We start from the raw sequence: 24,940 nt of genomic DNA on the forward strand, positions 1-24,940 counted from the left end.
TTGGCTAATAAAAATTATGCTTTCGCACATATGCGAAATGATCGCAGCGAAGGAAAAAGTGAAGCAAAAATGCATAACAGATGTGTGAGGGTACAGAAATACATACTATATATATAATATATATCTATAGATGACTCGAATTTCTGATCGATGTCGTTACACAATAAAAGTGGTATAAATGGTACTCACAGTGTAACATAGTTAACAATAAACCAAAAAATGTTTGAAAACAGACTCTGAATGAATATATATAAAGAGACTAGTTCCCTTTCAACAATAAATCGAATTATGGCAAACGCCTAAATTTCTATAATGTTATTATATCTAAAGGCATGAATCCACCCCATAGCGAGGTTCAGAAAATATATGGCTTCGTTCTGTTTAAACTGTTTAGTGCTGAGTCCTGCCGTAAGCGCACTCGGCCAAAATTCATCGAGAAAAGAAGAAACTGACATCATCGAAAGGTTCCTGGACATACACTGCCGGATGATGAATGATTCCTTGTCATTCACTTTCTTAGATAATGAAGAAATGTTGCCAAAGAAGTGTTTAAAGGGCTACTTGGCTTTCGTACGGAGAAAATTTTTATTTTTTTAATATTAATTTTTGGTTAAAATTTCGAATAAATTATGAAAAGAAAATAATATTGCATTTTTGGCAGTTGGAAAATCCTTCCCCAAACCTTTTGTAAATTAAAATTTTTATTATATATAAATTAAATTATATCTCGTAGACTTGTCTCAAATTTAATCAAGATCTGTTGAATGGTTCTGTAGAAATCTTGACAACCGAACATAGTTTTGAGAAAAACGTGTTTACAGCTACAGTAACAATGCCTTAGCGCGCTCGGTTCAGACTATATCTTCAAAACTATTACTTGTATTGTGTTTAAATTTTAAAGCAATGTCCTCGAGATCTTGTAGAGTTTAATAAAAAGAATTTTTTCGACGCAGTAAAAGATACGGAACCCTTTAAAAAGCTTCGTCATAAAAAGTTTTGAGAAAACCCATTCAAACTATTTCGTACATACTGAAACTAACTAAATCTGAAAGAGGTATTTTTTTTTGGCAGAATCAGAAATGAATTCCTCTCTCTTCCCTCTGTCCTACCCCTTACCCTTTATCCTTATCAATAATTCATATTTTATTCCATATTTATTTCATTTCACCACTGGACACTGTGTAGCGGCGCCCAGCAACAGAAAAAACAAGAACCCATTGGCATTTTTTCCGGAGGAGCCGTGTTGGGTGCGTAGTCATAATTCTAGGAAAGTCATTGCCAAGGTAAAATTCAACGAATATTCACAATTATTTGCTTGCCTCTTTTTTCCCGCTGGCCCAGCAGCCGGCCATTGCTGTTTGTTGGTGTTGCTGTGGCGTTGCTGCGGCCTTTGCCGTTGCCATTGTTGCAATGAAGGGCGGCACCGTTGTTCCATATCGTGATCGATCTGCTGACTTTGACTTCGATCCCTGCACAGCGCACATTTTCCGTTGGCGATTTATGCACTGCGTAGACTCGCACACACACATACACTAACAAGTTGTTATCGAGTTAAATTTTGGTTTGGTTTTGTTTACTTTGTGGTGAACAATAAAATTTTAATAAATACCGCAAACGCAATTTCGAACGACTCGAAACAGTCGCAATGCTTGTACGCCGCCTTTGTTGGCGCTTTTAAATTGGGAGAAATTTTATTGTATTTATAAAGTGAAAAAGGTCACGCGGCGATTGTGTACGAAGGAAATGCCTTTTTTATGACGAGTTGTATGCCTTTTGTGTTCGCAGTGTACGAAATGCTGTTGTTGTTGCCGCCGCCGCCCATTCAATGTGGCTCGTTGACTTCTCGCTTGGCCCCTTTTAATGGCCCGAACACGTTGCAACTCCCTTTAAGTTGTCATAATCTGTTGCAACGTCGATTGGATTTCAATATGTACACAGAGGTACAACACATAACTGTATGCATGTGTATGTGTGTGTGTAAGTATATTTATGTTCACATGCAAACAAGCAGAGCTGTAAATATAAATATTTGCAAAAGGCAGTTTGGCAACAGCAACAACAACAACTATAAAGCAAATACACGTGCACAATTCGCGAAATAATAAAAAATATCGATGTGGCACGGCCACGGACACTGCCACTTGCAACAATTTTTACAGTTCCGCTCGTTGTTGCTGTCTTGTTTATTGTTGCTGCTGGTGAATGCGACTGTTGCCAGTGTAATTACTGTATACACACAATTGTTGTTGTTGTTGTTGCAAGTTTGTTTGTGTATGCAATGTCCAAAGATTAATAATTCCCGCAAGTGTACGTTGTTGTTGTTGTTGCTGGCAGTTGTAGTGGGTGTTGCCATGCTAAATACCAACGACGCAGTTCAACACGGCCAATAACTGCAGCAACGCCAATAAACTGCTGCATCAGCGATGCGCAAGTCGCTGCACTCGCCACAACGACAACCGTTGCAACAACAACAACAAGCAATGACTGTCATAATTTTTGTATGCGTACCGTTAGCAATGGCGTTGGGCAGCCAAGTGACAAGGCTCGAATGAATTGTGGCTGGTGGAGATACAGGAAAGAGAGAGAGTGTGAAAGAGAGAGATAGCGCTGTGTGGCCTGTTGTTTGCATGTCGCAGTGCTCGTCGCATATTGCATGAAAAAAATTAAATTTTTGGTAATAACTATTGAAGTTGCTGTTATTGACTTGGTGGTATTTGAATAGTTGTTATTGTCTGATTGTCAGCCGATGCCAAAGATCGTTTGCCGTACGATACTCTGTTGCCACACGGGCATACATTGTTGCATTCTGTGTTGACTTTCAGGAAGTTCTCTATGTGGAATGCTGTGAAAGTGGAAAAGGTGTGGATATAACGGGAGATATTTAAAATAATGGAAAAAAAGCAAATGAAAAATTTATTAAAGAAAGAACTGTAAAAATTGATTCAAATTATCCAAAAATTTTACTGTTTTTTGTAGACTATGGAATCCTAAAACAATCCAAACCATTTAATAGTCTGCGATGTTCATATTTATAACCTCTTTGAAACACACTTGGTTTAGTTCCAGTATATGTCCATTCTATCACACTCTAAGAAGAACGATTTCGTCTTTTAATAACGTAAAGAAATTCTTCACATATTTCCAGGATTCTGGAAAAATAATGGCTCTCTGAATGTATCAAAATTTATAACTGCTGAAGTACTAGGAGAACACTAAATTAATAGTTATAAGAACAACTATTATGAACATCGAGCAGGTCTCATGGATTTATATTTGATCAGACTTGGAAGAGTATCTACAAATTCTGAGAGATAATCCAAAGCTTTATTTGATAGGCGAGAAGATCATATAGTGTTATTACTTTAGAGATCAAGAGGGTCATAAATATTATTGAAATTGGTAAGGACTGACTCTTACCAAGTACTGTTAATCTTAATGTACATAAATGATTCTTCTTTTCACATCACATACGTACATATACAACAAAAACAATATTTTTTCCATTTACAACAACTACAACACATCAGATTGCTATCAACTACATGCATCAGTTTGGAAATCCAATAAATCTGTAAAATTATTCGCCGAAAAGCAACAACAATGACAAAGCAAGTTATGCAAAGGCCTGTAGTATGACTGCACAGCAACAAGTCTGAGTACAACAACGATAAAATGCAATGTCAAAACAAGTACAGCGGTCATTGTGATGCCTCTGAACACCAACACTGTCAGCTTCAGCGTATACAACCAACACATTGCGCACGTCGTTGTATGCAACAACGCCGCTGCATCCAAAGGGTAACACCTGCTTTGCAAAGCAACAACAAAAGCAAGGCGGCCAATAACCGCGAATGGCACACAATACAATTACATTTTACAACAAGCAGGCCACTAATATTTAGTAAGTGTGTATGTGTGTGTGATTGAGTTGACGCTGTCAGCAGAGCAATTTTCGAAATGTCTTAATTTCGCCGCAGCACACTTATTTCAGTTTTTTGGTTTTTTTTTGTGTTTCAGTTGAGCTTGCCACTTATCAGCGCAAATATGTATGTATGTACTTGCTTATTTGAATATGTGTGTGTGTGGGTAAAAAAGTACATACATACAAGCAACATTAAGTGGGAGCTATCAGAGGACGACGGACTGACGGCTCTGTAACATATCATTTTTATTTTATTCACTGATTGACTGAGTGCTGGTCGCCCAACCGCACTTATATAACACATAAATGTTGCATAAAAATGTATGTATGTATAGACGAGCTGATAGTGACTGCCAGTGCCACTCAATGTCAGCTGCCCCGACGTGATTCGCAAAACTTTGTCGTTGTTGCTTTTATTATTATGCACATTTTTATTGCAGTTATTTTTATGCCGCATATGCGTGTAATTTGTACTGGCCCTCGCTGCCATCTTCCAGTGCCACAACGCTTAAAGCTGCGGCTGCTGCGAAGTACCCAGTTCGGCCCGGCCTTCTTTTCTCCGTGCGACTTTTGAACTGTTATTATGTCTTTATGCCTGGCGTCCGTCCACACTTCTGTCGCCACCAACAATTGTGGGTAAATCATTTTGCTTATTTTTATAGTTGTTGTAGCGGTTTATTGCCGCCACACACTCGTACACTGGTCTGTTCTGCCATTGCAAGGTGCGCGCCCATTTTTATTCGCTGATTGCCTGCTCTTAACTGAGCTACACCTTCTTCGCATGCAAAATTGCAACAAAACGCTATGAACGGAGTCATCTTTCAGCCGCATGCTTCGCCCAAGTGGCCACGCCACGCGGCTGCAACAACAACAAGCCGACACATTCGTCATTATTTTATTTGAAGCAGCGCGCATGTTGTTACTGCTGGAGTTGGCGTTGCTGTTGCTGTTGGTGTTGGCTTTGCGGTGCGATATGCGCAACACTTTAGTCTTGATGGCCGCTGATTTACGTCGAACTTTTCAGCTGCGCGCCTCCTCCCCGCCCACACATCGATTGCCTACACTCTCTTGGCCATTTCATTATTTTCATCTATGATTTGCCTCTTATCCTTTATATCTTTCTTAATTTCTTTTTGCATGAGCAGGTTCCCAGCACTTTGACTCCACTGGAGGTACTTTTGTATGTAAGTACGTAAGCAGTAAGTATGCCCTGCGGGCGCCGTCAACAAGGCAATTGTTATGGGTTAGGTTTATCATTTATTTACATAAACGTTGATCCTTGAAAGCAATCGCGGTTGAGAGAAAATTATAAGTTTTAACAGCAAATATAATCTCTGCTTGTTGTAAATACAAAAATATATATGTACTCGTATATATCTGAGACGATATACTTTTCTTTCGTTGTTACAAAAGAGAAATGTTGAAAACTTGGTGAAGAAGTTGACAAGGTTGCTGGGACTTAAAACAAAAACTGGAAAGTGATACTCAAAGGCCAAGAGTCTGGCTTTCATTGCTTGACGTTAGAAATTTGCATTAAAATCGAAGAAGGAGTTTCAATGGTTGGTATTTATAATAGAAGAGAGAATGCACTCTCCAACCGATCTGGACCGATCCTCTAGAATAATAAATGTACACACATACATACTAGATTGTAAGATCATTATTTCATGAATTAGAAAATTAACTTCGACCACCTCCTACGAAACGGTTATATGCCGGACTAATAAATTTATCAAAGTTATGACCATCCTGACCCAAAAATGGTCAAAAACGGTCTAAAACGATCTGTCGATTTACCAGAAAAATTTCAACGTGCATACCATAGGAAAAAGAAACAGCGATATAAGTAACAATTTGGTCCTTGATTTCACCACTGGACTAATTTGAGAATGTTATTTTACAAAGTTCCCATATGATTCGTATGTTACTATCATCCTCAGAATAGTCAGACTTTTTAAACCGATTAATTTATATTTCCTAGAGAGCTTTGACTCCTAACGTTACAATTTTAAAACCAATAAAAAAAGGAAAAACTAGAATGTATTGTTTATTGGTCCTGAAAATTAGTTTATTCTAGAGTGGTCTTTATATCCGCGAGCATGGAAGATATATTCAACAAAACTTTGTTTAGTTCATTGGAAAAAGGATTATATTAGACTTTTAAGGGTGTTGTTCAGAATCTCAATAAATTAAGAGGTTACATGGGTTTTATCGCGTAAAAATGGCCTATTTTCAATATTTTTTTTTTCACAATAAAAATATTTATTTAATTCAAACTTTTTTCTTTGTCCTATAGATACATATGTATTTAAAAAATAATTTCTGAAATTTTCAAAAAAAGGAAAACTCCTCCATTGCGACGTCATTTCCGGTGACCCGGTAAAATAAATGTTTTAGGTAAGACCATAAACTCGTGAAAAGTAAAAAATTGGAATTTTGGCAGACATTTTTTCAAAAAAAAAAAAAAAATTTGGTCAAATTTGCTGGACATTTTTTTTTTAAATAGTTGTAATTGAAAAAAAAAAATCTTTGTTCAAGCACGAGTAAATTGTTTCTGGAACACTTGTTCAAAATTCCATCAAGATCGGTTGACTAGTTTTCGAGAAAATTTGACAACCGACTTTGAAAGCACGGTTCCGAGAAAAACACTTTTAAAGTTTTGAGTAATAATAATACCTGACTTGGAGCGCACACCTTCCAATGGCTGTAGCTCCGAAACTATTATTCGGATTGACTTGAAAATTTAGGACAATGTTGTAGAAATGAATAAGCCAAAAAACAAAAAAAAATTTTGAATCCACGAAACCAATGTAACCCCTTAATACCGATATTATTCAAACTATAAGAGAACTGACTGTCATATTAGTCAAGTTAATTTGAATATTTGATTCAAGGTATAAACTTAAGATACTCGAAAATTCAATATATAGTTACTGATTATCTCTGTTAAATGCTTCTGAAGAACATAATTATATATAGAACGTGATAATATCTAATGATATTTCGATCCATTTAGGAGTTCTCAACGTTATAAAAGAACAGTGCTTCACCTATTTAAATGAGATACTCTTAAGTTTGGATTTCACTATCAAATATATATATTTCTATTAGTATTTTAGTTAGCATTTTTGAGGATGTAAAATGATGTTTCATACAGAAATTTAATTAAGGTTTATTCAACTGTAGCGTCTTCAATGAACGCAACCATCTTTTTGATTGCATTAAATTTGCGAGCCAATGAGGTCAGTTGGTTAATAATTCGTTAATAGTAATCACATTTTGTAAAATAAAAACACCAAATATTTAAATCTAACACCTGTATTTGCTTTGCCAATGAAAGTTATAATATTTTTTTTTAGAAAATCCTTATTTATAGATTTACATTGATGAAAGCGCCTACACACAGTGTGAATAATGCTCCACTCGGGTGTATTTAGTCATATACACTGCATATATGTATGTGTGTGTACGGTATGCAAGTGAGCAAAAGCCTTAATTGGAAAATACCGAAAGTAGAGATGTTTGTGTATAAATACTAGGTGCACCTATAGCAACAACGTTTATGTTTATGTGCTCCTCTGTTTGACCATAACAACAGATTTTGTGTGGTAAGCAAAAAGAGCAACAAATAAATAACAACAAAAAAGTTTATGCCGAAAAATCAAATAACAGCAGTGCAAAATATTTATGTGTGTGTGTGTGTTTGCGAAAAGCTTCCTCGTTAGCAAATCACAACCTACACACTGAGGACAGCAACAACAACAGCAGCAATAGCAACAAAGCAGCATTAGTAACACAAGTTACTAGAAAATCAAGACAAAGCAAGACAAGGCTCCCCACTCTCTCACATAGCGATACTAACTAACGCAGATGCTGGATGTGGCAGACAAGTCCAGTTTGTGCGAACTGTTAAAATTTTGCAATGCACTTACAAAGGTTTAGTATGTACATATGTGTGTGTGTTGTTGTGGTGTTGAAGGAAGTACCATAAGAGCCTTCATAATAATTTTTTGTGAGGAGAATTCATCCAATCAACATTCATAACCCAAGTGAAGGCCATGCTAAAAACATCAAATCACGCAAACACATAGATATGTATGTATATGCCCTGATGTATGTTTGTATATGTATTTAGGAGCACTTGTATCATATATGTATGTTTGTACATATGTATGTTGCATGAATGTGTATATTAAATAGTTCTAGGTTTGAAGAATGATTATTACATAGTTTATAGTGAAGTCTCAGGCAGCTTAGAATCACAAGGCTATTGTTATTTTCATTTTTTTTTTGCGAAAATATCTTTATACTTGTGCACCAGCAGCCAAACATACAAACTACATATATGTATGTATGTACATTGATACAAGTGGATATGTTATATGGGCGTTTGTGTCGTCGTAACCGAAGAGGCGTTCATGTGGTATGTTGCGAATGGTTTATGTTGATTAGATTTCACTTTGTCTGGCAGCAGTTGAAAATGCATTAGCAACCACAAGCTCATTCACACAAACATATGTATATATGTAGCTGTGTGTGTAAGCCTGTACGTGTATATGTACGGAAATACAAAGCTTTCTGACCGCTGCGTTTCAACCGAATTCGACACAAATAACTAGTTCACATAAATTTTGTTCGATATGTAGGGCATTGAACGACGATATATAAATACATACATAGATTTATGTATGTATGCCCACATAGTCGAAACAGAAATCTAAGAATCAAACTATTTCATACAGAATTCATCCCCGTGAGTGTGAAAATGGCCACTGTAAGACCATCATCCTTATCTGGATGACTTAACATTATATATCAAAACTAACCTCAAATTTACGAAAAATTAAAATAATTATTATTCAAAAATACCTGTTACATGCTGGCATCGATTTGTTTAAAGTTTGCAAATAACGAATCGAATAAACTATATGAACGGTTTAAGGTGCTATACCAGTGTGACATTTTCAAAAAATCGATTTTTTTTATTTTTTGCTTATTCGATAGTTTATACTTTCAAAAATATCCTGTGAAAGCGGTAAGATCATATCTTGAATAGTTTTTGAATGGTATCGTTATAAAGAGCGAAAGCTCGTAGGCATAAAGCGCCATAGTCGAAACTTTAAACGCGTTCTTCGCGAAACGACATTTCTGAAAACTGCTAACATAAAGTAATTGACCTATCGACTTTAAATTTAAACTGATTGTTCTTGATTATATTAACTATACAATGACCTACGATCTTTTTGATTTGTTGAAAATAGTCAAAACTAATAAAAAATACCATTTTTTCACCTAAAAAACGACATTTTTTTAGAACCACGCCATTTTGTTAATTTTTCAAAAATCATAGGTCTATGTATAGGAAATATTTTCAACTTTAATACCCTTGTCAAAATTTTTTGTTTCAGCTACTCATACGGCCGTAATCATGTCAGCAGTTGGGGAACTTTTTTTTTGGTACCTCCCAGGACAGTACATAACTCTGTTATTTTTCAATATTTTTGTAAAAAATCTTAAAATATAGCTGAAAATATACCTTATTATGTCCAATAAACTTCGAAACATTCAATCGAGTACTTTCATTAAAAAAATTCACGAAAATCGCCGAATTTTTCATGGGTTAGACTGGTATAGTCCCTTTAACTGAATACCACATAATTTAAACAGATATCCGCAAAACAACGATTGGAAGCACCGAATAAAACTTGAATGAGATATCCATATAAAAGCTCTTATCAAAATCAAATTGGGTACATTAATTCTTTGTTTTTCCTTGCAAATGATTTGGTATGGGATCGATGTTTCAAGAACAATACTATATTACTTTATATTCAGAAGAGGAGTACGAATATGAAGTGTTCACGAGTTTTCATAAGGTTCTGTATTAGTAATCTAGCCAAGCAATGACGATGATCGTTAGATTTTACTTTGCTTTCAAAATCGATTTTAAATCGCAGAGGTCTCATCCACACAAAATTCTAATGTCACCTATAAAAATTTTATTAAATGAATTAATAAACTGTTATTTGAGAACTTTTCTTGGAATAATTACATTCATTGGCAGTAAAACCAAAAAGTCTTAATTTCGAAATAAATAAAATGAACTCGTGTATGTGCAAATAATATCACAAAAAATAATCTAATGGGATCAAAACATACCACTTCACACACCTTGAAATTGTACAATTTACCTGCATCATTTAACTGTCTTGTTTAAAATCTTAGATCCCAGACTATGAAAACACATAAATAACTCCAAAACTGGGATAAATAAGTGCTATTGTCTAATCCAACCACATAATCTACTCGAAATGAGAAAATATTTTTGAGCAGTTAATTTATATCTCCGGGTTTTCTTATAAAAAGAGAAAGAGAGAATATTTGTGTATGTGTGTATGTAGGGTTGTAAAGGATATTAGGGACCACTTGAGATTTCCCCTTAAATGGATGCTCAACATAATAAAAATATCCTTACTTCGCTTTTATTGCATTGGAGGTAAATATTTGTTGCGAAACAAATATTTGCACGTTACAAAGCCACACACATACATGTATGTGTTTTATGTGTGAATATACAGTTAGAGAAACATATATGTACATATGTATGTGTATATAGTTTTATTGTTGCCTCTTAGCTTTATTATAAACTTATATTACGTTTAACAATCACAGCATGAATTCAAAGTGGAATTACATACGTACATACTTATTTATTTATTTGTATGCATGTATGTGCGCTTAAACACAATCATCGTTTGTGCAAAATATTCGAAATACCTTTGCAACTTGCTTGCCCTTTTTCACTGGTGATTACGACGACTTTGTGCTATGATAGTAGATCAGCATGAAACTATCACAGCCAGACAGACAGACACTTGACAACAACAACTGTGGTGGCGTCGGAAACAAAGGCAATTTGGGCTAAAATTTTCATTGCAAAGTGATAGCAATTTCACAGATTCCTTTCTTTCTGGCCTCGAAAAAAACAAACCCTTAGAAAAAGCAACCAAATTCGGGCTATCCCAGACGAAATAAACGAGTGCAAAAGTCGCCAAACCAAAAGACACACACACACATACGCACCGCAGGCATGTGAGGACACACGTGAGTGTATGTGTGATTACAACCACCATTCGAGCGTTGGTTTTGTTGCTTTGCTGACTGCCCTTTTTCAATTTTCTTTATGGCCCATGTCTATGAAAAAAGCACACAATTTATGTATGGCGCTGCTTACAGTCACATACATAACCTGTATGGGTGTGCGTGAGTGTTGTCCATATGTTAGTGTGGACCGCCTAAAAAACAATCAATTGCACAGCATCTGTAATAAAGGACATACCCATAGCATCACCGAGCGAAAAAGCAAGAGGCCAAAGAGCAAAAAATTGAAAGCGGCAATAAGCAAAACAAAAAAAAAAATGATGAAAAAAAGTCAAGAAGCAGCAACAAAGTTATGAGGCACTCGATTGTAAAGGATACTTTGCTTAGATTAGCCTCACTGTGAACGACGTTCGTACGTTTGAGTACGTACGCCTTGAGCCAAAAGTTTAATGTTTTGTGGTGTTGTTGTTGGTTTGTAAGCAAGTAGCACTTGACTAGTCGAGCGCACATAATCTGTATATATCTTTATGGCAATAGGTATATATGTATGTATATTTGAGCTTGAATATATTTGCAACGCGTGTACCGGTTACACATCCTTAGCCTTTGAGACATAAAACACTTTTTACTGACATCTTTATGAAAATTTCACATTTGTATAGCTGACATGAATTAAGATTCCCGGTGACTTGAAGTGGTACAATACCTTGAAGTGGTCTATACGCTTGTGTGACCACTGGAAAGTTCACCCTATTAAGGCAACAATGACACTGTGGTGCAAAAACGGTTGATGGATGTAACCAAGAAGCGTGTTGGTTAATAATCAGATTGCAGAAATTGGTTGAGTAGATAAAAGTTATTGCATTTCGGCTAACTTTAGATTGACCTAAAAGCGTTACATTACAAAGGGTTCTAAGTTATATTCTCATGCTTTGAACTACATTTTTGGTGTAGTTCAGGAAAACAAGATGAAAACAGTCGATCTAACAAGAATTTTCGACCGATTTGAGAATGACTTACTTATGGATATGGAAACTTCAGTTTTTATTTGTGGATGGGACAGACCGAGGGTCCCACCGAAGGTCATGGTATGGATGTACGGTCAGTTGGAAGATCGAACAGATGGATGGACGACCGGTGGTGCGAATGGACGATTGTGCGAGCGGACGGATGAGCGATTAGACGGATAGACAGACGGATATGTGCGAATAGACTGAGGACGTACGGACGGATGGACTGATACATGGACAGACGGAAGAACGATCGGATTGGCGAACGGACGGATGTGCGTATGGATGTATGGACGAATGGACGTTTGGATGAACGGACGGATGAGCGATTAGACGGATAGACGGACGGATATGTGCCCAGACGTACAGTTAGAAAAGCGGGCATCCGAAGAACGATTGGTCTCACATATTGAAATTTGCTCTTTATAAATGATAAATATTGATCACTCCGTAGATTAAAGCACCTGCAAATACGCATTTGTCTAATTAAATTACCGAATGTATTGGGGCATAAAATCGTGCAATTATTTGCTTTCAATTTCACAAGTTCGCTAAACAGTAAAAATACAACAAAAACAAATTGCGCACACTTAAATCGTACGTGTATGTGCTCACATTCTTATATTCGCACGCACTCCTTATTGCTTTGTATTCCATTTCGGTTTCTCTTCCATTTCAGTGCAGTTCATTTCATTTCATTTCATTCGGTTTAATTCTCTTTTATTATTTATAAATCCTGCGCGAATGCGTTTCACACTTCATTGAGATCGCGCATAAAAGTGCTTTAATAACTCAAGCAAGATGCCGATGCCTGCGCCGGCAACAACAACAACAGCATTCAAGAAAGGAAACGGCATACCAATAATCAGCTAACCGTCCAAAAGATTCGACGAAGAGCGAAGAACGTGTCGGCTCACTCTTCTCGGCTTGCGCTCCTCACCTCACCTCCCCAGGCCTGCTGCGTCCGCTGCTCCGCTAACGGCAGTGGTTTTATCGGTCTTTCTGGCTCACTTGGACGCTGGAACGAAGTCACTTATACAACCACTTGCCGAGCGTGATTATTTGCGCGGTATTTGCGAAATGCGCCAAAGAAATGATGGCACTGCCATAAACACACTCGCAAATACGAAGTTGATATGTGCATTCATGAAGGTATGGCAGGCTGGGTGTTGCTTTATTTGCACTCGATGCCTTTATGAGTTATGAAAATTGCTTAATATCAGAGGTTCGACGATTTCTTCATCTTCTTTACGGTCGCTACGCTCATAAATTCGCTGATTAAAGAAATTTCGAATGAAATTTTTAAATTATACGCGCGCCAATTTGGATTATACACGCGCGAATATATATATATGTATATATAGTATATACATATATTGGTGCTTTGTATCGCATATCTGGGCGCGCATCGCCCATCATTGCCGTTCAACCTTAATCGCCATCAATTAACACCAAATTCAAATAAAGCCTGACATGCACTTAATTCGCTTTATCTGCCCAATGGACATTTCATATCGCGAAAAGCGCTTCCGAATATTGTTGTTCGCACAGCGTCTTAGGCGCGCATTTCATTTATCATTGCGGCAATGGCGTTTGCTCCTTTCACCTCCTAGTGCGCCAACGCGACTCTGCTGCCACTCGCCGTTGGCATTGACTTTGGCGTTCGGCCGCATCTTTTGGCGGAAAAATGTTGCAAGTGAAAGAAAAATATATCTGAAGGCATCAAAATTGTAGCAGCAACAACAACAAATGGAAATGCTACAAAGCAAAGAGTTGGCGTAAGAAGCGCGCGAATGTGTCTTTCCGTTGGTTGGCATCGACATATTGTTGCACGAGACAATACTGTTGCGCTGTTGCAATTGTGAACACTGAAAAAATTTGGTGGCAAGTTCTGATAAAAGAAGGATCTAGCACAACTCGTAGACCGAACTCACGGAAGTACCATGAATGAGATGTTTTGTTATTATAGCAAATTTTGGAACCCTCCGTGCAGGAGTCTTGTTAGATGTTTTCATTGAGGTCAGGAGGTCCTCAAGAAGACGTTCAGAACTTTTCGAGTTTTAGACAGTTGAAAGAAGTAGACTGTCTGAAGAAGTAAGGGATTTTTGAATTTAATCGATTTTTTTCCAATTAGTATTGATAGAGGTGTGACTCTGTTGTCCGCTTCAGAAAATGGGGATTAATATGACCTTGATCAATTCGATTCTGTTATTAATTCTCAGAAACATACTGAAAGATTTCACATTGTGCGCATGTATCAAAGATGGATACTTTGTGAGTCGATAAGCACTTCAGGGTGAAACTGGTGCTCGAAAACTGATTTGATATCTCAACAATCCATACAACAGACTATCAACTTTTGCTTAAACGCTTCAAGCCTAATCAGAATAGCTGGTCAAGCTGCTGTTGCTACTGTCAAAGCTATGTTCTAGTAAAAGACGGATAACCTATGAAAACTTCAAGTCATTCTAAGCCAAACACATTTCCTCTCAGTGTAACAAATGCAACTGCGGTCAGATGAATCCTTTCTAACTGTGCGCGGCTGCCGCATGATTGGTCAGCATGTCGGGGCCAACACTTTGCTACACTCCACATCAACTCTACGGGTTTCGCCAGCATTGGCCAGAGTGGCCAATGTCATACTTACATACTCCTACAGCCCGCAGCTATAGACATCTTCGGTGTAACAGCTACCAATTTTGAAAACATTTGTCCGGCTGCCGTGCGGCATTGTAGCCGGCTGCTTTTAAATGGTACAATGGAGGCCTGTCAGCCGACTTTCGTTGCGGCCGTGTTTGTGGCGTCCACTTGTACCGATGCCGAAGCCGCCGACGCCGCCTTGTGCACACACAATGATGATTAATTGACTTTCAAATTCGTTGAAATTTTTAATTTTTTAAACACGCTCAAGCGATTAATCAGCAAATGGTTGAGTAGGCAGTTAGACAAGCACCCAAGCTGTCCGGCTGGAGATGGTGGGCTTTGCTGCAAAAGATCAGCTAGGAGCGCCATGTCGACGTGTTTACATTAGAAGGGCACAATGATTAAATGCAAATCCTTTAACAGCGGGATAATCCAATAAGTGAATGAAAAAGTGATGTCAAGTTCGCGTATTCAACGAATTCAGAGTTGCCTTTTCTTCGTTTTCGCATACTGTAAGTTGTATGTATTAATTTATAGCTTTGTATTTGGAGCCCAAGTGGATGGTGAATGTAATGGCTTGGAAATGGTAATAGTGCCAGATTTGTGTAACATTGTTGAATAAGTTTCTGCTGTGAATAATGCGAACAGATTTAAGATTCAAGAATTTACATGGACTCTGCAACATGTGAGCTTTTGAGTCTTATTTGAAATATCTAGATATTGTATTTTCAGATTTCACAAAGTTTGGAGACTTATAAGAAATATTTAGACATTCAGATGCCTGCAGCATTTTTCCACAGAGTAAATAAATATATTGCTACGGAATGTTGTGAATATTCTCCTTAATAAAGATTATAAATACTAACCTTGCGCATATTTCTCGTCCCTTCTAGACCAGCTAAGTCGAGCTTAACCTTGTTCGACTTATTTATATGACTTAGTGATTACTGAAAATTTGGGAACTGTAAAGCTGATAACTTTGCAAGGTAAGATCCCTATCATACTATCATCATCGGTGTCACGAAGTCTTCTAACCGTTTAACGCCAAATGTTTTATGGGAGCTTGCTGAGCTCTGGTGAGTAGATTATACCATGATCCTCTACCTCGGGCTGAATTGAGAAAGATAAGTATTTTTCAGACATTCAACAACCAAATTAGGTTGGAAGGTGACCAGCTTGACTTATTTTAGAGCTCCTTCCAAACTCGGGACTGTCAAGAGTTTGTGAGAATAGGTATTAAACTTAAGTTATATTATTTGGATCTCATACTTTTGGTCATACAACTGAACCTATTTAAATCGAAAAAGCCGCTGCTAAGATGATTTCGTCGAATTTGTGTGTAGGTATCTATATGTGATCTCTCGATTAACTAGGTTATATTTAAAACCTAACTTAATTTAATTTTGCGATATTGGTCCGGATTTTAAGTCCTTTTTCTTTAGACTTTCAGGCGGTTTTTTTATAGCAACACCTTTAGTTCTTCCACCCCTTATTTTGTTCACCTCCTTTGGAAATCAGTTACAAAATCATGCCTGCTGTATAAAACAAAAAGGGAAACAACAATTTTTCTATTTGGGGAATCACCGAATGCGCTTTCGCCGCCGGCAAAGCATTTGCAAATTAAACACGTGTTTTCCACGTTGATGCAGCAGGAGTGACTATAGTAACCCGCAACCAATACTTCTCCCGGCGGCAGCAATCCACATTGGCTTTGCAACAACAATGAGGCCAATGACACAGACACAATAAACAGCAATGGGATGACAAAGGGAGTATGGCCCTCAGCAACATTCTCGTTGAAATAGACGAAGTCAAACACATCGTCATTGCAAACACTAACTGTGCCAAAAACAACGAACGTATGCGTTATAACAACAATATGGCACACATAGCGTGAAATTGTGGCGACAAACAATGCAAAGTGCCAAAAAGCTTGACTGCATCAAAGCTCCACTACTATAATACGCGAGATGGGACTGGAGCGAATGAAGCTCTGAGCAGTTAATGGGTCGAACCGGGTGGAAAATAGGGACGTGGTGGACGGCTTTACAGCAGGCCGGTTCTGCGCGTGGCTGCAGCTTCAATAATTTGAATTGTCAACAGGCGTCAGAAAGCTCTATGGTCGTCATATGTGTATATGAGTATTGGTGAATGTATTTGGTATATGTATTTGATTGCTTGCTTGGTTTTGTAAAGTACTTTTGCAATGAATATTTACTTACACGTCATCAAGTTTAGTGAGTGTGGTCGATTTTTGTGGTTTACGGTTGCCTATCGAAAGCAAAAATACTCTACTAAATACGATGTTTTACTACTATGTGGTCGCCAGAATATGTGGTAGAAAGTCAATAAAGTTAACGATATGTGTTATGGCGGGAAATATTTACAACAAATATATATAATATGACTGTTTGACAATAAAAGCATTTTATTATTTAGATGTCCTACTATTTACTTATATAGATGAAATAGAGGTATCATCACATTTGGTTGTCTAACATTCAATAGTCGAGAGATGGCATTTAAACTGTGTGTATGAGTATTTGCTATGAGTAAGTTTGTTGATAAATTATTCAGTTGAAGATGACTTATCGAGTAATACTCTATATGTTGAAACATTAAGGAACACAACAACCGTAAATTCAACGAAACATGAATACATTAATCGTTGGATAGAGCTGAGATGTTATAAGAGGATTACTAGCTAGATTTTTGGTTATGGAAACTTCTGGTGTCCCCAGGTGTTAGGTGACATTTTTGTTTCTGAATATTTTTGGTATCAGGAACCAATGAAACAGGAGTTATCACACATGATGCAACTAAAATATGATATACATCAACCATCCACCGTACAGAGTTAGTATTTTTTATGGGCTTATTAAAGTTCGTTATTCGTTTTTTCTTAAATGATTTAAGATCATATAAGATCATATGAGCTCAATTATCGAAATACTGATCTGTTTTAGAAAAAATAGTATCGGCAAAATGCCTTTTCTGAGAATATATACATATGTTTATAAATATAATTGAATTGTTTAATAAGAACGAACGCCTTCAAATATATATTTCTGCAAAATTTAACGCCAATATAGTAAATCCACCCTCGACAAACTGAAATAAATTTCAATTAAAACACAAATGATATTTCACTACACTTTTAGTACACGTAAATGTGGTATGTACTCATAAACGACCATATGTATTTACGTATGAACATCCTCACCGACGACGCAATCCATTACAATCATCCCTCAAACGCCGCTACCGAAGAGCAGCGTCTACGCCACAATAAGTAAATTGTTTTTCCGCTTGTAATTAAATTTCGTTCTACATGAAATCAAGTAGACACGCCCACATGCTCCACATAGCTGATGGGTGAGCAGCGGTGGCAATTTATTGCCATGCCACCGTGCAACATGTTACACGCAAACACATATAGACACATTTGTATACACATGCATGCAGGGATACATATTGCAATTGCCTATCTGGCAGTGAATATCAATGAAACCAATCAATAATTATCGCTGCTCATCGCCAGCACCGTTATCTTGACTAGCAAGAATGTGCCACAACTGATGACAATTACAAGGCATGCATGGCACATAAACATATGTACATATGTATGTATGAAAGCATATATGTATGTATGGGTGTCAAGCCTTGGAAGCAGTCGTGTAAAGGCAGTGGCAGCTTTGCCTGATCTTCAGGCGCAACATGTCTCTAATGCAAGGCGCTCTTGGTGAGGAGGAGGTGTTGTTAAGCCAATGCAAGTGCATCTGCTGTACGAAATATGCAGGTGTATTGTATTCAAATGCCACACTGTGATTTACACACTTCGCCTCTCTTGCCGCTCGGCGCTCAGACCGCCTGGAGCACTCAGAATTGCAATGTCGTAAGTGATGCGGTGGTGTTTCTGCAAAGCAACCTAGCCACCTAACCAAATAATCGAACAATGTTCTAATGTTGTTGTTGTTGTTGCAACTAAGCAACTGGTCAGCTGAGCAACCTGCACAGCCTCAACTGCCTCGGAATGCGCAGGAACTAATGCAATTAATATTGAATGCCAATAGCTGGTCATAATTTACGTGCAGCGTTTATGATGCGGTGGCGGACGTGGCGGATTTGTTAGAACTGGCTGGCGGTGGTGGGGTTAACGGCATTAAGATTGTGGTTGTGGCAACAGAGTTAATGCAATAGACCGCCGCCTTCGAGGTGTTGCCGCACACTCAAAGAAGGTGGAGCAGTTGCAATTGCTTAGTAGTTTTCAAAGGGGAATATATGATTGTGATTTATTTAGAAAGATGCGCCATGCATTGCTAATATGTAAATAACTCAGCTAAAAAATATTAGAGTTTTTATAAAAAAAGTTTTCAAATATGAAAAAAAATTGAGGAATCTTTCAAGAGCGCGATCCATATGACACCATTTTAAATTACACCAGTGTTTTCCTTAAAAAAGCTACACCAAACATCAATGAATATATCGGAAAAGATAGCATAAATAGAACGAGCTGCAACTTTCATCTAAATAAGGTTCATATAATATCTGTAACTTTTCAAGGACTTCAGTCCTCTCATTCCCGTCCTACTCACTCATCTTCATTCCCGTCCTACTTTATGGTGCAGAAGCGTGGACGATGCCAACATCCGACGAGACGGCACTAGGAGTTTTCGAGAGAAAGGTTTTGCGGAAGATTTATGGTCCCTTAAACATTGGCAACGACGAATACCGCAGAAGATGGATACACTGGCAAGGTCGGGTTGTTCAAATGGACGAAATTGCTCCATCTCTGAAAGTGTTCGATGCAGTACCCGCGTGGAAGCCGAGGAAGAGGGAGGCCTCCACTCCGATGGAAGGAACAGGTGGGGAAGGACCTCTCTTCACTTGGTATTACTAATTGGCGCCAAACAGCCAAAAGGAGACATGCGTGGCGCGCTGTAGTGGACTCGGCTATAACCGCGAAAGCGGTGTCTACGTCATTTAAGAAGAAGAAGAGTGTCTATGTTTGACATTATACCAAAAATATCAGTCTAGTGAAGAGACATTTTATTAAAACTAAATGGACAGCTTTTCCTGGTAATACTTTCGGTTCAATACTTTCCCGAGACCTAATATCTGTCATATAGTGATCTCCTTTGTTTTGACAGATTTAAATAGATTTTACGAGAAATACCTCGATCAATATGCGTATTTTAATAAAAAAAACCGATCTGATTTAATGATATTCCGAATAAATCGCCGAGATTTTTTATATTTAAAAATAAATAATGGGGCTGGTGCTAATAATGTTTGAAAGCTCATATGTTTCCATGACTACCCAGTTAGTTGGTCGTTTTTCTCCAAAATTGTCCATTTTAATTTTATTTTTTTCTATGTTATAAGATAGTAATATATGTAGGCTTAACTCCTCCATTAAGAGTTACGCCCACTTTTAATTAATTCAAAATTCAGTCATCCACAGAAATAAACCGATTTGTGGGTGCAATATATTTGCTAGATTCGTCGGTTCATCAAAATTTTGTTCAAATTATCAAATGTAGACAGACGAACAGATACCACGAAATCAATTAGCCAGACCAACTGCTACCTATATGCCATAAAATTATATTTCGCTGTAATAATTTCCGTATAATGACTTGGAACATGCTAAACGCCTACAAATATGCTTCAAAAGCCGGCACAAATCGATACGCGTTTCATATTTTTTGTGCTATAAATAACCACAAATGCACACACCCACGAAAGATACACCAAATAAACAGCATACACATATTTCTTCCATTGATACAAGCAATGAGTTTATGAGTGTATATGAGAATCTAATATGCGATATATAAAATTTGGTAACCAACACAGCTGCAGCGATTGTTAACGCAACGCTTTGGGTGGTCCAATCAAATGATGGGTCCATCAACAAATTAATGCCACACACAAACGGTAACATTTAATAAAAAAACAAACAAACACACACACACGCTATATGGCACTGGCGCTACACAGAAAGCATTGAGCCATGTGGCAACAAGTCGTTGCGGCTTGTTTTGTTTGATTTAAGCGCGACGCTGTTGACGTTAGAACCAAAATAAAATAAAAGTGGAAATTAAAGTTGGAGGTGAACGCAACATTTGTTGTGGTTGCCACAGCAGGAACACACACACACGCTTATAAACCGAATTTAGTATCGCACGCGCGCAGTGGAACAATGGAGACACCAAAAACCGTGGAGACACAGAAAAATTAATAAAAATCTACGAATTATGTGTGAGTGAGTGAAATGTTATTGTTTTCATAACAATTTGTTTGCTGCGGTGGCGATGGCAACATGGGTGGTCCACACGAGCGCTGGCAACATGTTTATATACAAATGTGTGTGTGTGGCGTTCTATTCAATAACAATAACAACAGCAGTGAAGCGTACGCGCACACACGCGCGTGTCTACTGCTCCATTGTTGCAACATTTGTGGCAACTAGGCATCTCACAATTAGCCCGGCGCTTGCCACCAACAAATTGTGTGGCAAGTACTAGCAGTAGCAGCTACTTAATTAGCAGCGTTGCATTTTTGAAGTGTAATTAATTTCGCTTTTCATTCAATTTTATCGCATCGGCAGCGAAAGTGTTGCGCTACACGCGGCGTAGTTAGTTAGCGGTGGCGGCAGAGCTGTCAATGGAACGCGCGCCACACTTACCGCATGCAACAGCTGCGCGCTGCTTATTAAAGTTGGCATAATATATTTTTGTTGTTGTTGTTGTTTATTGCTGTCACAACGGTAATTAACTGGATTAAAGCGAGCGTTGACAGCTAACACCAAACACATGCATACGGAGTATGGCGCCAGTGCGTGTGTATGGGTGTGGCGCGTTGACTTACTTGCCACAGCCAGCTTTGCGCCGGTTGTGGCATGCGACAGCGACTTGATTTTAACCTTTCACACTCGCCAACAACGGGCGCACTGCCGCTTTAGACCAACTCCTGATGTTGTTGTTGTTATTGTTGCAAATTTTGTAAGCAACAGTGTATGGGTTGGCTTACAGCCGCTGTTGCCGTTGTTGTTGTGTGACTTGTGTTCGCGCTTTTGTCGCAAGTTTTGCGTTTTTGGCACGTTTTCATTCTTGTCTTAATTAATTACTTGCCAAAGTGCATTACGTGCCAATGTTATTGTTGTTGCTTTTATTTGTTTGTTGTTGTTGTTGTTAAAGCTAAACACTATAGTTGCTAGTTGGCATGCTATTATAGCAGTTGTTGCAGTTATTGCTGCCTTTATTGTTGTTCTTGCTTTCGTAAGCGCTTTAACCCACATTTCACGCCATCTAATTAGCAAAGTACATCGCTAGTTCGCTTGCCACCATACTCCGCCACTCACTCGTTCCGTTCTGCAAGCCGCTATAGTCCTTGTTGTTGTAGCAATTTTGCAGGTTTTTGATACTCACTGACACTCACTTCGAGCTTTTGTTTTTGTGAATTTTTCGTTAGCTTCTTATTTGCCAGCAACTGTAGTTGCTACCAGTATTACTCCGGCTGCTTGCGTCGCTGTTGTTGATGCAAATTACCAAATTTGCTTAACTCCACTGGCGTGCAACATGGCGTGTGGATATTCGCGCTAGTCGCTAGGGTAAGGGCCACGGATACAACAGCTGACGCAAAGCGGCTTACAGCGGTGGCCGCGTAAGCCCAAGCGGAGTTGTGACTGTAGCGCGGCGCTTAATAGCCTTCACTAGTCTCATTGGATCAGTTAGACGCTTCAGTAGTGAGACTGTTTGGGTGGCGGGTGAGCTGTTTTTTGGTAATTTGGAAAAGCTACCAGCTGAATTGAGCTACATTTGTGCGAAATAATCGAAACCGCGACGATTTTAATGCGTGTTTAGTAAAGCAGATCAGTTCCAATACTGTAGAACGTTTTAGTTGTAGCATGAAAAGGGGGCGTGGCTTGTGATGCCATAGGGTAAATGCTAGAGCACTAAAGCTCTAAACTACAAATTGAAATTATCTCATTTATAATATAAGTAAAATGAAATGGCATTACCACTAACCCTATACTAGTTCCGAGTAGACCCTCAGCTCAACAAAATCTAAAATCGAACTACTTCTAACCTCAACAAAAGCAAGTATGATTTTCACTATGCTTAAATATATGTTTAGCGTTAGCTAGTGATTCGAAAATGCTATGAATTATAAAACACGACTAGTCCAACACTCTCGGATTCGAGAAAGCAAGCCATTGTGACCTGTGTGTCAAGATTGCATCACGATAGTCAAAGCGTTATTCTCCTCAAATAGTTCCTAACGTTTTAATTGTCTCTTGATATCTATAAATCTCTTAGGAAAACCTGATTAATCCATTTTGGGTGGATCGTCCTGTGACCAAAACAATCATCTCATTTATGTTTCGTATATGGGAAAATTCAACAGCGATCTTTCCAGTTATGTAGCGATCCCGGAACAAAACAACAATTATCTTAAGTATGTTGGTTCTTTACTATCTTTCAGTATCATCCCACTATGACTGCAAACACTACTAGCTGGAATAACAAAAATGCATCGGATAAATATCGGATATTAACCAGGAATACAAGGATTCTGTCAATGATCTCTCTGGGTACGTATTGGAAACAAAAATTTAGTTCTCAGAAAGGTTTCATCGCCATACAGTTTTTTTTTTAATTTTTGGATCGTCCTTAGCATTGAATTCCAAAGTATTAGCAAATAACGACAGAGGGGTTTTCAGATAAGCTTGGGTTCTATCACACGAAGTATTTATGTGAAGCAGAACTTGTTTGCAAACCCATTAAAACTTTTCCGTTAAATTTAAAAATTATTTCTCCAAAAATCGTACACCACGAGTTAAAAAAAAAAACTATTTAAAATACGCACATTTAAATACCCGTACATATGTCTACGACTACTATATCGACATGCCAAAGATGGCGATGACACTTTTGTAAAAATGTCAGCTGTCCACGCTTGACAGCTTGACACTGCCCCCGACATGCAATAACATTTCCGGCAGTTGGCGAATGAAATGCGATAATTAATAAGAAAAAATCTCGCAGTGAATTTCGAGAGCCAAGAGCCACACAGACAGCCACCTTAAATTGGTCAATAATTCATGAATATTAACTACTTAAATGGTTGTCCATAACACACGTATGTATGTTCGTATATACTCGTTCGACATAATGGCGAAAACTATCAGTCGTGGTTGTGACAATGAACGGAATGTCAGAATAAAAGGTAGTGACATTAAATTTAATTAGACATACATACTTTCGCAATATAAAATAATTACGACAAAAAAACGTGAAACTGAAAATTGAAAAAAGTGCACTTCTTGAAATATCAATATTTTTTCGAAAATGCAATAACTCCAAAGTGCTGCTATTAAAGCGAGAGAAAGCGGCCGCAACAGAACAAGAAATCAGAAATCAGTGCAGCGAATGAGTTGTATACATATTTATGTTGATATGTAGCAAGATTGAGTAAAAAGTGGACAGTGGTTTGGGTAAGTGAAATATTGTGAATAATTAAAAAAAAGAAATTAAATTTTGAATTGCAATTAAATTCAGCCATCCCTGATGAAAGAAAATAGTTAATCAAGAAATAAAAAAATATAATCTCAAATTTATTTTCTGTCTCACGAAAAGGAAAACTAGCAAATTCACTTCTAGCATCTCCCTTTCCCTTCCGCTTTATAGCCAGAGTCTGGCTAATAGACTTGGTTCTGGCTGACGTTGCTGTTTTTGTCTTCCTATCTTTGTAACATCTGTTCTAGAGCTCATTGAAAACCCTTCCCACACAAAGGTCCTTCCGGCTTCTACGAAGAAGAACCAAACTCCTTTCGTGTTTATTTGTTGGTTTGATAGAACTCATAATCTAGACCCAGTAGGAGAAAACAAGTCCGCTTACCCATAGCCCCCGCTATGCAAGTAAGGCAATCTTATTACGGAGGGCACCAGGGATACCTGGATACGTAAACTCCGTTCGAGACTAGGCAATTTTAGGGCCCCAGCGCTTCCTTGTATTCACTAGCATGTAAGAATTCACAGTTGAAGAATGGATCAACGAACGGCCAATTCATAGCTAGAGACCTCCCGACAACAACATGAGCGAACCAGTCTGTTCACGCCTCAGTAATTATACTAGTTATTTATTTATTTATACTAGTCGGCAGTTTTGGAGAGGGTTCAGCAGGGGATTTTTTCCGAAATTTATAACGCATAAATATTAAAATTCCACAAACATATCTAATCGCTAAGATATGCAT

General features: G+C 37.9%; 1 protein-coding gene across 1 annotated transcript in view; it reads right to left on the reverse strand.

The window, feature by feature from the left end:
• The window catches only part of LOC105213691 (L-lactate dehydrogenase), a 126,316-nt gene that overhangs the window by 97,239 nt on the left and 4,137 nt on the right, over window positions 1-24,940 (reverse strand). The window lies entirely within an intron of this gene.

The sequence above is a fragment of the Zeugodacus cucurbitae genome, chromosome 4 (assembly GCF_028554725.1).
Source record: "Zeugodacus cucurbitae isolate PBARC_wt_2022May chromosome 4, idZeuCucr1.2, whole genome shotgun sequence".
Classification (NCBI taxonomy): Eukaryota; Metazoa; Arthropoda; class Insecta; order Diptera; family Tephritidae; genus Zeugodacus; species Zeugodacus cucurbitae.